Source organism: Spea bombifrons, chromosome 5 (assembly GCF_027358695.1).
Source record: "Spea bombifrons isolate aSpeBom1 chromosome 5, aSpeBom1.2.pri, whole genome shotgun sequence".
NCBI classification, from domain to species: Eukaryota; Metazoa; Chordata; class Amphibia; order Anura; family Pelobatidae; genus Spea; species Spea bombifrons.
The window spans coordinates 30,872,113-30,884,504 of record NC_071091.1 but is presented as its reverse complement, the minus strand read 5'-3'; the positions used below and the strand labels follow the sequence as shown (position 1 = coordinate 30,884,504).

General features: G+C 35.2%; 1 protein-coding gene across 1 annotated transcript in view; it reads left to right on the top strand.

Annotated features, from left to right (window-relative positions):
• The first annotated feature begins 6,449 nt into the window (after positions 1–6,449).
• The window catches only part of CPNE4 (copine 4), a 126,702-nt gene continuing 120,759 nt past the window's right edge, over positions 6,450–12,392 (top strand). The window contains exon 1 of the mRNA XM_053466333.1: positions 6,450–6,755. The gene's annotated coding sequence lies outside the window, so the exon portion shown is untranslated. The remainder of the gene's footprint in view (positions 6,756–12,392) is intronic.

Here is a 12,392-nt window from a genome sequence, read left to right as displayed (position 1 = left end):
CTGATGTGTGGCGTGTGCTTGTATATTTTTTGGAATCCTAAAGAACATAAAATTTTATTTTATAGGACAACATATTGAGTTGCCAGTTGTTTATCCCAAGCATTATATTTTGTCACAGTTAAAGTTAACCAGTGAAATTTTAATTTAACAGACATTCAGACTTGCAAGAACCTTCAAGTTATGAAGAGTTGTGTGTGACTTATTCACAAGTTTAGTATATGATAAACTCAGGTTTAATAAACAAGCCTTTTGATCAAAATGCACGACAAGATGATATTTTACCAAAGCCAACTTGCAGCACCATGAAAGAAAACCTGCATAACGGAATATCATATAATATCATAGAATAATGTATTGACATTATACTGCAATTTTGGGTTGTATCAGTAAAATGTAGTATTATAACCAAGGAATAAATCATTTTTATACCTACAGTAAAGCAATAACAATAGAGGGATGAAATAATAAGAAAACCAGTATTGATTATTTCTGTCCTGTTCTCTAAATTATCTACAGGGTTTCTTGCAGTGCAGATTCATATAAATTTAATTTCAGTTATCATTATGATCAGAGTCACAAAGCTATTGAAATCAAATGAACTAGGAATAAACTGGATTTAGACAATAGGACAGACAATTATGCAGTTATAGCAAGAATAGCACAGCATTTTCATTGCTAAACAATTCAAGTGTTTCGTTTAGATGAAACAGAAATTTGCTCTTTGACCCAGATGAGCTCTTGTTTTGCTTTGATGATTGTAATCCCAAAGCATCACAATATGTAAAGTAATCTGGATACATTTTACTAAAAGTCTACTAATCGTAAACCAAAATAGGACTAGTCTCTAATTTAAAGGATATATTAAAATTGTGGCAAAATATTATGGCTATTTAAATATTATAACTATTTAGGGAATTATTAATAGTCATTTTATTCTTCAAATGTATTCTTTAGAACAAAACATAGATCTGTTCTAGTTGGCTAAATGTCTTTATTCTTCTTACTTTCCATATAATAAGAGTTCTGTACAATTGATTAAAAGAAGTCCTTCCCCCATAGGAAAAACGAGTTCCTCCAATTAGAGTGCTGGCATTGGCTGTTATGGAGGTAAGACCACTTTATAGGGAGAGAGCTTACATCTCCTTTTAGACTACAACATCCAAAAGTGGTGAGATCAATTCATCTCCTCTCCTACACTCCAATAATTTCAGTAAGGGCTTCTAAAATCAGGAGCCCATTAACTATTAATTTTGGTCATTCCTGATTAAAAAATAAAAAATATATATTTTTGCATACTATTGTTTTCTAAACAGTAGCTAAACAAAAATCTCATAAAACATATTTAATTTTATTGAAACAAGTCTCAATATGAAATTATATTATATTATATGGACTAAATATTGGGTAAATTTATATTTTTTTATTTGTTGCCAGCTTGATTACCTTAAGTAGAACTAATGATTTGTAAAAAAAACCAAAAAAAACTGGATCAATAAAAGCACAGCCTATTTAGAAACTAATTGTACAGCACCAATTTAAAAGCAAGTGTCAATATAAATCTTGTCACTGGTTGCTGACACAGAATAATTCAATTTTAGAACTGAAAATGGCTTAATCAATAACCATTATTTAGCCAGTGTTTGTATAAACAAAATAGTTTCTCAGACTTTGTATGATTTACCCCAGTGCGCTAAATATTTGAAGCAAAAAAAAATTAGATCAAGAAAACGCGTATTTACAGTTGTAAATTTGAAATACATTTATTGAATAGCAAGGAATGACTAATTTTAATTATCCGTATTTAAAACATTTGTGAGCTGCTTTCAGTTGTTTTAGATATTTCTACAGAGAAGGTAACCTCCAGAAATATGTATTCATTTAAATGAAGTTTAAATGAAGTTTTAATTCACATTAGCAATTGTTGCTTTTACCTTTGTAAGCATTTGATGTTCCAATGCCTTACAATAGTCTGATCTCACAAAAGATATTTCATTGTTTGCCGATTTTTCTGCATAATTAAATGTATGCAGCATGAAAATCTAAAAAGTGCACCTATTAAGTAATTCAATAAGAGGCAAGAAAGGAGGTGGGTGTGGGGTGGCACGTAAATGCTGTTGGCGGGAATAAATTAAAATATATTGTCAGAGGAAAGGTAAATAGTTGAGATGGTACAACATCTGGGGCAAATGAGGTTAATCTATGAGGTTAAACGATTAATAGATAGTAATAAAGATATGTAAATATATAATCTGGCGTAAAACCAGCGTAGGAGGAAATAAGAAAATACATATGCTATTTAGAAAAAAAATAAAAAATGATTGCAACACAGGATTAAATGACCATAAACCATAAGACTTTTCTTTAACATAGAAGGAAAAACACTGTATGAAGCGCCTATTTGGTGTATGACATATTTTTCCATTATTAGCTGAGGAAAAATGATAACAGTTTTATTTTTTGGTTGGTTATTTCAAAATACAACTACAATCTAGTCAGGGTTTTTTGAAATCCTATCGGATTTCCTACTCACTTATTTTACTGTAAGGTTTTAATCTGGATAGTTGCAAACAAGTTGTGGAAAGGCAAGGTGTGTTGGGTTCCCCCAAAATAGGTCTGGAACACAATATTGTTACGCCCATCGATGCAACGTTCGGATCTTTACTTTACTGTCCAATTCATTCTTCAGTGTATCTGAAGTAAATAATTATGCGTTATATTTACTACAACCAACCTTTTACCCTTTCTATATAGACTAGCAAGTGAGGAAACCAACATTTAGCTCACAGATGGAGTCAATATGATCCTCAGCCTTGGGTTAGCTAGGGACATGTAGGGAGTTGTGGGAGATGTACTTACACTGCTGGTGGCTTAACACAGCTTCAAGTTTAGCCATGAGAACTTACATTAAATTGATATAACCTGCAGATTCAGTAGTGCTGTCACAATAGAGGACAACTGAAATGTTTAACAAAGACATTTATTGAAACTGTATTAAAGAGAATTGCAACCGTACCTGATTTATTGCTCTATCTTACCATAGGGGGTATCTCTAGATAATCATCATTGTTGTCATCCAATAGTATATTTCTCACAACACAGCAGCTTAACAATAGATGTTCTACATAGGCTCTTGTTGTAGTGAGGTCATCGGCATCCTATGATGTCAATGAAGCTGCTGAAGAAATTCAGCTGGTCATGCTGTATCTATTTCAAGAGTTTAGTTTTCTTTTCAAAATTGTAAAAGGGAATTTGGAAAATGTGAGGTAAAGTGGTAATCCTGGTAAAGTAAAAATAATTGTGCCTCATTAAAAAAATGTAATCATTAGAATCTTTATAAGAAATCTTTTGCCTGTTTTGCGGCAGATGTACACTACAAAATGTCTAAGATCTCTTTTTGGAAAGACACATAAAAGCTAAAGATGTGTGATTTTGACATCCAATATTTCCCTGTGATGGAGGATAAGCCCCATAATCACAAGCACTGTACATTGTAGGCCCAGGGTATTAAAGGCTGAATGCTCAAATGCATCTACATGGATTAAAATTTGCACTGCAATACAGGCTTTTCTCATATTAAAGGTCTCCTAGTAACAAAGGGTCAGGATTATACATTTCTCTAAAGATCTATGAGTTCCCGTGGTAAGGGTTATTAGACCCAGTTAGAACAACTGTGTTCTTTAAGTAGCTGCAGCAACAGGACATTAAAGGCAGCATCTGCTCCTGACTGGGGTAACTGCTTTTTTAATGTTATAATATGTAAAAAAAAAAACAACTCCTTGACCATCACAGGCATTACAAATGTGTTGCTATTTCTTGTACATCAACTGAACCATATATTCTATTTCTATTTTTCTATAAAAATCCAGCCTAAATAATAACATTTATTTCTTAAAGGCAAGCCTTATATAATTTGTAAAATCTTTCTCTACTTAGTGTCCAGTCAACCTAACCACAACATTGTACTTAATATGCATTTCCTGTTGTCACCTCTAAATGTCCCATTCACATTCAAACCTTACTTGTTCCAGCTAGCTTTGATTTGTAAATATACTGTAACTTCTATTACTGTATTTGCTTGATTAGAAGACAGCCCTGATTATAAGACGATCCCCCAAAATTTGAATATTACATTTTAAAAAAGAAAAAGCCTGAATATAAGACTACCCTATAAGAAAAAGGGTTTACTAGTAAATATTAATTCACATGTAAACTATTTTATCATATATAATAAAAACTATGATTGTGAAAAATGCCCTTTTTGTTTTTATTTCCGTTTATTTGCCAACCTGGCCACCAGTTATGCATATCTGACCTACGGCTTGCTACTCTTCCCCCCAGATATGCCTTATACCCCCTATATGCCACTCTGCCCCCTGATATGTCCTATACACCTATATGCTACTCTGCCTCCCTGATATTCCACTTTGCCCCCCAGATGTGCCTTATTCCTCCCTATTTGCCAATCTGCCCCCTATATGCCCTATACCCCCCCTATATGCTCCCACCGACTTACCAATGCATCCCTAGACTTGTCCCCTGTGCTGCAGACTTCCTGGTGTCAAGTGGGGTCAGCTGGTGGACATCTGCGCAATACGCATATACAACCTCTGCTACTACCGGGACTTCCGCCAGGGCTTCTCTGACTGAGCACCGAATGGTCACGTGCTCTGTCATAAAAGCCCTGGCGGAAGTGTCAGGTAGCAGCGGAGGTTGTCTGCGCGCATTGTGCAGATGTCCACCGGCTGCCAGAGAGGAGGATCCAGGTCCCCTGGAGATCTGGAACTCAGTCTTATAGTCAGACCTCTATTTGGGGTCTGATTATAAGACGACCTTGAATATAAGACGAGGGATATTTTTCAGAGCATTTGCTCTGAAACAAACCATGTCTTATAAGTAAGCAAATATGGTATGAATGGATTTCCACAATCTAGGGTACCCAGGGAATATCTGTCTGTAGCCTGGTGCAAAAAAAAACCACATTCCTGTTTAAGGAATTAAGAAGAACCTCTAATATGTTGTTACATATAGTTACATACAGTAGTTACATAGTTATATAGGCTGAAAAAAAGATATGTGTCCATCAAGTTCAGCCTTTCCTATATCTGTTAATTTGTTGCTGTTGATCCAAAAGAAGGCAACAAAACCCCAGTCTGGCTCTTTCCAATTTTGCACTCACCAGGGATAAAATTCCTTCTTGACTCCAATATGGCAGTCAGATTTCTCCTTGGATCAATAAGCTGTTTACCCATGATTAAAGATTATATCCCTGAATATTATGTTCTTCCAAGTATTCATACAGTTGCAGTTTAGACTTCAAGAACAGCTAAAGAACTACCCGGAAGCTACCATGCTTGGTAGTACTTGTGATAAAAGCAACTGAGATGTGAAAGCCTGTAAGAGTTCAGATACATGTTAAAAAAAACCACTGTTTACATTGTGAACGTTAAATAATTAAAAACAATCTCTACATTGCTGTAACATAACTGGAAATAAATGTGTGGTGCTCATAAACCAAGAGAACATGGTAAAATTTGATAGATCTATACCTCACTTGTGTCACTCTATGCTGATGTCATAAATAGGGACCAGTAAAGGTCAAAAACATTTCATGTAAGCAATTTTGCTTGCATGGCACATATTGCTCACCTTACATTAATCAGAAATTATGTTTAAAGTATATATATATATATGTCTGCTTTGTGAGACTAAGGAAAAATATAACTTATATCATATATCATATTCTATTTTCCATTATTCTTACACAAAGTCCTAAAGTAAGGTCTATACTGAAATCATGAAAATATCAAAGCAAGGTGGAGCAGATATCCTGCTCTGCTAATTTTATTTGAGTCAAGATTGGTGGACAATGTAACATAACCCCTAGAGACACAAACATGAAATTAAAGCTGATTATATATTGTAGAAATATATTTACCCCCTCAGGAAATAAAGTGAAAAACAATCAAGTACCTGCTTGTTAGATCATTATTAGTTACTGTGAAAACAATGCAATCAGGACAGAGCTTTTGAAAAATATTTAAAAGATGGATGTCATAAATGTGCAGTTATTTATTTGCCAATATTATTAGAAAACGCATTCTTCACTACATATTTTATAGTTATTAAAAAATAAAATGGTTGGAATTATCAGAAACAGGTAACAATAAAATATAATTAATAAATATCAATATACTAATATACATGTTAAGTCTAGAATTTCTAGCCAAAGTTAAAATATGATACGGTTGTGTGGTAGAAAAGTCATTTGCTTATGTTCTCAAGTGTATTTTATTAACACGAAAAAGCAAATGCGAAATGAAGCATTTAGCACAAATGGCCACTAGAGGGCGCCGGGGCTCAGTGTTTCTGGAGAGAGCTGCTGGGTCTAACACTAGCCTGTGAGCTTGAGAAGGTGGATTTTGCTCATTGTGTGCGTGGATAAGCTGCCATCTCCTAGCCACAAACCTCTCACTCCCTCCATCCTACTTTCACTAAGCATCTCTTTCTCCCTCTTGTCTTGCTCTACCTTTCAATCAGCTGTGATCTGAGTCTGCATCACCATATTAAAACCTATGCACCTTCACCTTCCCCAGGATCAGAGAATGGAAATGGGATTTCCTGAGGTTTTATCAAACCTTCCCTCTTCCAAGATCATCTTTCTTATATAACTACTGCCAAAGGGGCTAGAAGCTACAGACGAGGGGATTTTATGATACAACTGATTATTCTCTACTCCAGTGAACTTCTGCATTGAGGTAGGTGATTGAAACCTGATTCCACTTTTTTTTAATCATATGTTTTATGCTGATGCTAACTTCCAAAATGTTCTGTTAGCCACTAAAACTTCCTTTAACTGTTCCCATTGGTGTCTCTGGATCTGCTGCTGCATTGTTTGAAAAAAGAACCCTGAATGGAGGAGAGTTTGTGTCATTTGATCCTTAATGTAACCATTTTTCGAATATCAGCATCTTTCTGAATTGAGAGTATCCCTTGTGAGTTTTCTGTTTGTGGAGCTGTGACCCAAATCTATCCTGGTAGAAACAGAATCAGCGCAAGCAATGAATTATTCAGACTCCAACCTATGCAGAAGTGCAGTACATCCAAGGTTAAAAATAGCACGCTTTATAAAAGAAATAAAAATGATGTGATACAAGGATGGTATGAATCTGGTACCTGCTGTGCTTTTTACCTGCAGATACAATCACGCTTTGTTAGCCGGTCTTCTTAGTAAATAAGATAGATTTTACTTAAATCTAACAAGGAACCATGCCATGAAATGATACTTTAGTATTTACCAGGTGCTGTAATTATATAGGATAGCATCCTGAAAACCAGCTGTGTCAACTATTACAATAAAGACAGTACATTTTGTACCAGTTCAGTGAGATGGAGCTATCAGCATCCAGCTTGCCCTCTCTTCATTAATTTAATATTCCAAGATTATCAGAACAGTGGCGGAAATCCTGGAAACTGCCATGATTTACTATATATATATATATATATATATATATATATATATATATTTATATATATATATATAAACCGTAATAAATTGTTACATATCTATGCGCTGTTTGCTCTACAGCGGTTTAACATTATGGTGTAAAATTAGAAATTAAATCTAGGGATATATATATATATATATATAATATTGTCTCCCATTAACATGGCTGATATTATAAAAGTAGCTAAATGAAATTGGCTAGTTGGCGACTATTATGACATTGATTACTGTAAATATTGTTTATGCCATTTAAAGCAAATCGTCAAGTCACCTTTGAAATATACTATACCTTTAGGCATAACAGGGGATTCTTCTAAGGACAAGCGATAACTGAGTATAGAAGTTTATAACAAAATTGAAGGAAGCCAATTCTCTACAGCATGATAATGATATGAATTTTAAAATAATTCTACAATTGTGTAAAAAATAACGAACAAGAGTAACAATAAAAAGAACTGATCACAGCTAGCTATAACAGGAATTCCTTTTTGTATTTGTAATTGGAAACATCAGTATTGGTCCTACAGTTGAGAAATATAAAAACGATGCATTTTCGTGTACAAACTTCAGAGACTTTCATACACAACTTTATCTTGACCCTAAGAACCATGTGACCATAAGGTTTACACCAGCATCTTAATAATTTGTCTCTGGTGTCTGGTACATAAATGTGTTCTGGATGCATCTTTCAAGGTTCTATGTGTTGTGTGGTGTAGGAGGCTCCTACATTGGAAAAGCCCTTGGGGAATCCCATTAATATATCATATATCTCTAAGTCCTGGTTTGACATGAGTTCTTTCAAGTTTGGTTTATGGTTTATTGGCTAAAATCAATCAGTTTATGGTGTTATATTTCCTAGCACCTAATGCCTAACCCAAGACAAGTACCACATGTTGTGTTTGGAGGAAACAAAATGTTTGGCCATTCTAAAAGGTTACTGGAACATATAGTTCTGAGATAAGCTTTAGCTTAATGTTTTTTTTGCTGCCTAAATGGTTATCCTGCGTAACTGGGAACTCTCAAGATGCGCCGGCTTGTGTCAGATTTTTACACCACTTTCAGGATGAAAAGGCAGATTCTCGGGGGTCACACAGTCTGGAGCTGCCTTCTTCCTACTCCCTGCATGCATTAGAGTGACCTGCGAAGTTATGTTTTTATAAAGCATTATTAGAAACATGCATTTGCCTTAATAACTGTAATAAAGATAAGCTTGATAAGCTATTGTGAAGTTACTCGGGTTGAAAAAACACAAGGAATCCACCAAGTTTAACCAAAAAAGGGATAATATTATAAAAGGTAATGATATACATTAAAGGGTAAATATTTGGAAGAGTCTAGGGGACAGCTCACTTATTTCCCAGAAAGGTTAATGAGAGCTAAAATATGCCATGGTAAGTAAAAAAAAAAAAATAAGGCATTCATTTCATACTTGCTTGCATTGCGTATAAATTTGAATCATTTTTTTACTGCCTGTCAATATGATACAATTGTCAATCTATTTTTTATTCTTCCTAATATTACATAAAGTATACAATTTAACTTAACTTGTCTATTTACAGTAGCTGTCTGATATCCATACAATAACATAATGATCTAATACACACTTGGTGTATATTATCCCGGCCGGGGGTCAGAAGATAGCGTCTGGCCCTGCTAACAGCACAGTTTCTTCTTATGTTTATATTTGGGATTTTTTTTTTGTATTTGTTGGATGGTTTCACAGCATAGTGCCATGATATCTTACACCTTCCTCCTCCTGTCTTTGGAAAAAAAATATATAACAAAGTCTAGTGTGAGAATACGCTACAAATAGAAAGACACATGGCTGGAGTGATTCACAACTTGTGAGATGTGTTAGCTGAGGAGCGACGTGTGATGCAGGTGATTCAGAGATTTGTCTCAGCAGTCAGCGGCAGCACACATTACTCAGGAAGCAAAACGGTCTGCATCTATGGATTTGTCACTAACAGTGCGAACCGATAAGACGTTTTCAATCCAGTGCTGTCTTCAGAGTTACGCTTTAACCCTTTGAGAACCTAAAAGGTGAACAAAGCATTGATCGTAAAAATGCAAAAATGATGTTTCCGAATTACAAAAAGTAAGCAAACACTGTCAGAGATGCAGACGTTATCAATGTACTCTTGTGTGATTACATTGAGGGAAAAAACAGAAAGTCCCACCAAGACAGGGAGAAAGAAACAGAAACAACATTGTACTATTTAAAAGGGAAAGCCTTTTGCAGATTCTATACCTCTGAACCTATGTACTAAATGACTAAAGAATAGATGTTGGAAAGATTTCTCTCATTGGAGTGAAGTCCCCCCAACAATGAATGCCTAATGTACCAGGTAAGAACCATTCAGCCTATCTAAGTCTACCCATTTTTTCTTATGTAAGACTCAGACTTACATGAGGATCTTTGGTCCTTGATCTCGTCCTAGATTTAGCATATCCTTTTAAATCCCCTCATAAATATGAGTGGACAGAGGCTGATTTCAAAAACAAAATTTGAAACCAGGCACTTAAAAATCATAAAGCACTTGTAGTATATTTGAAACTTAAACTAGGTTGAACAAAAACTCAAAGTAGAACTCAAATAAGACCCCTTAAAGTTCTTTGAAACAACAATTTAAAGGTGAAATCTGAGCTGTTATGGGTTCACTCAATGATGATTTACCTCATCCATGGAGTTGTGAGCAAATGTACTTTAGTAAATGCCTAAATGTTGGTTAACTAGAACAGGGTGAATTAAGAATGTGTACCTAGCGCCCTCTGATTTTTCCTTCACTGTAATTGTGTCACTATGATTACTTACTTGAAGGATGCTTTCTTTCACCTGGACCACCAGAGTCACCAGGTATCTACATTTGTTTGTGCATGGTCATTAGGAGCATTCATGCATTCCCAGCAGGAGTAGGCATCAACATTGCTCATGGCGGACATTACTTGGGTCTGTGATGGACAATTTTATGATGTTCTTTGCACCTTCACAAACCTTGCCACGGTCACTGGTGTCCTTGTACGTACACTTTGCCTTGGGGGTTATAGCCAGGGATGCCCCACTGTGCTGCCGGCAGCTAGCCTGCTAGACACGCTATGGTGCCATGCGCAGCAGAGGGGGTACTGGTACTTCATTGTAGAGCCCCTCTGCAGAGCACAGTGAAGCTGCAAGAACTTGATTTCAAACATTAAATATTAATAAATATATACAGTAGCTGTTCCTGTGAACTGTCACTAATTTCCATCTCACAAACTGCAGTTTTAAGCACAGAAGGAAACGTCTGGATTTTCTTGGGTATCTTCTTTACCTTATTGAAAAGACAAAATAATCTTCTTCCATATCACAGCAAAGAGTTAATCCAGAAACCATAATGACTTAATATATAAATCATGCAGTTTTTTATCTTCTGAAATGAATGAAAGAATGAAAGTTGCATCATACATTATTTCATAAGTACAACAGCAGATTTGTGCCTTCATGTGTGTTGTTCATGGGGAAGCTGCTCATTGTGAAAGCGTATCCTTCAATGCTAAGTTGATAAAAAAATATATTATTACATAGCGCCAGTACTCATGTTTCCTGTGTATATGACCTTGTATAGATACAGGACATTTTTTTATATATATATATATGTTTGTTATGTTACACACTACTTGTTATGTCCTGTCTACCCATTGTACAACGCTACGGAATTTGATGGCACTATATAAAACAATAAATTATATATATATATATATATATATATACACACACACGCATGTACTGTATAATTGCATGTAGTTATGCCATTATTATACAGAACTGAAAATTTAATACTAAAACTGCGATGCGTATATAATTTGTAGTACTGTTTCACAATCAATACATACATTGAAGCACCTCACAAACATATAAATAATGACATGACTAAAATGTACATAAAACAAAACAAAGAATCGGCACAGGCTCAATAGATAGGAGATATTACATACTGCAAATCCTTTAAATGCTATTTAAAACACCTATCTCGAGTTTACATTTTGGGGATTCAGTCACACTGTATAGCCATATATTGTTTATCCTTTCGCTACTTCAAAGTACATCAATTTTGGCGAGTCCTATGTAATTATAATACGGCCGTATCACTTACCATGGAGCTGCAGTTCTTTTAAAACCCTTTATATCCCTCTTTAATGCACCTGTTTTTAATCCGTATTTTTGTACCTCATTAAATATAGATCCGCCATATTATATTTTGTAACTAACGCTCCACACTTATTTACCTATTTTATTGTGTTAGTGTGGAGCGGCTCTAGTTCTTTTAGAGAGAGGTGAGCTGTGTGTTAAACTAACTGCAAACCAAAGCAATGCAGAAACGTGTGTACTTAGAAAGTATTTCAATATACATGTTTAACTTTGTTTAAAAAAAAAATCTTTTGAAAGAGCTGCAGCCGCAGAGCTGCAGTGTAACGCTGTCACTGATCTCTGTAATTCCTGTCAGTTTTGCCTGCTAGATGCAGTGAATCGCTGGCAGGAAGTTCCCATTGAAATGTTCACTGGAAATCTTGCATTAGGCAGCAGTTAAAGTGAGTACCTTGAACTTAGACACTGCTTAGCGGACATTGCGTTCAACTGAATGTATTGAGGATTCTGATGAAAATCTCTGTGCATTTGGATGGGGGGGAAAAGTTAGTTACAAGGTAACACTCATCATATGCGTTAACGTGCACACAAAAGTTGAGGACATGTGTTCTCAGCCTCAGGGGGTTATCATGAGAATATCATTACTCTCCATAGGATGGTTTGTGGAGTAATGCTTGGAAGGTTTGTTTTAAAATAAACACTGGGTTGCCTTGCCAAATTGAAGACCTACACTTTTTGGATTAGTTATAAGAGAACAAAGCGGTT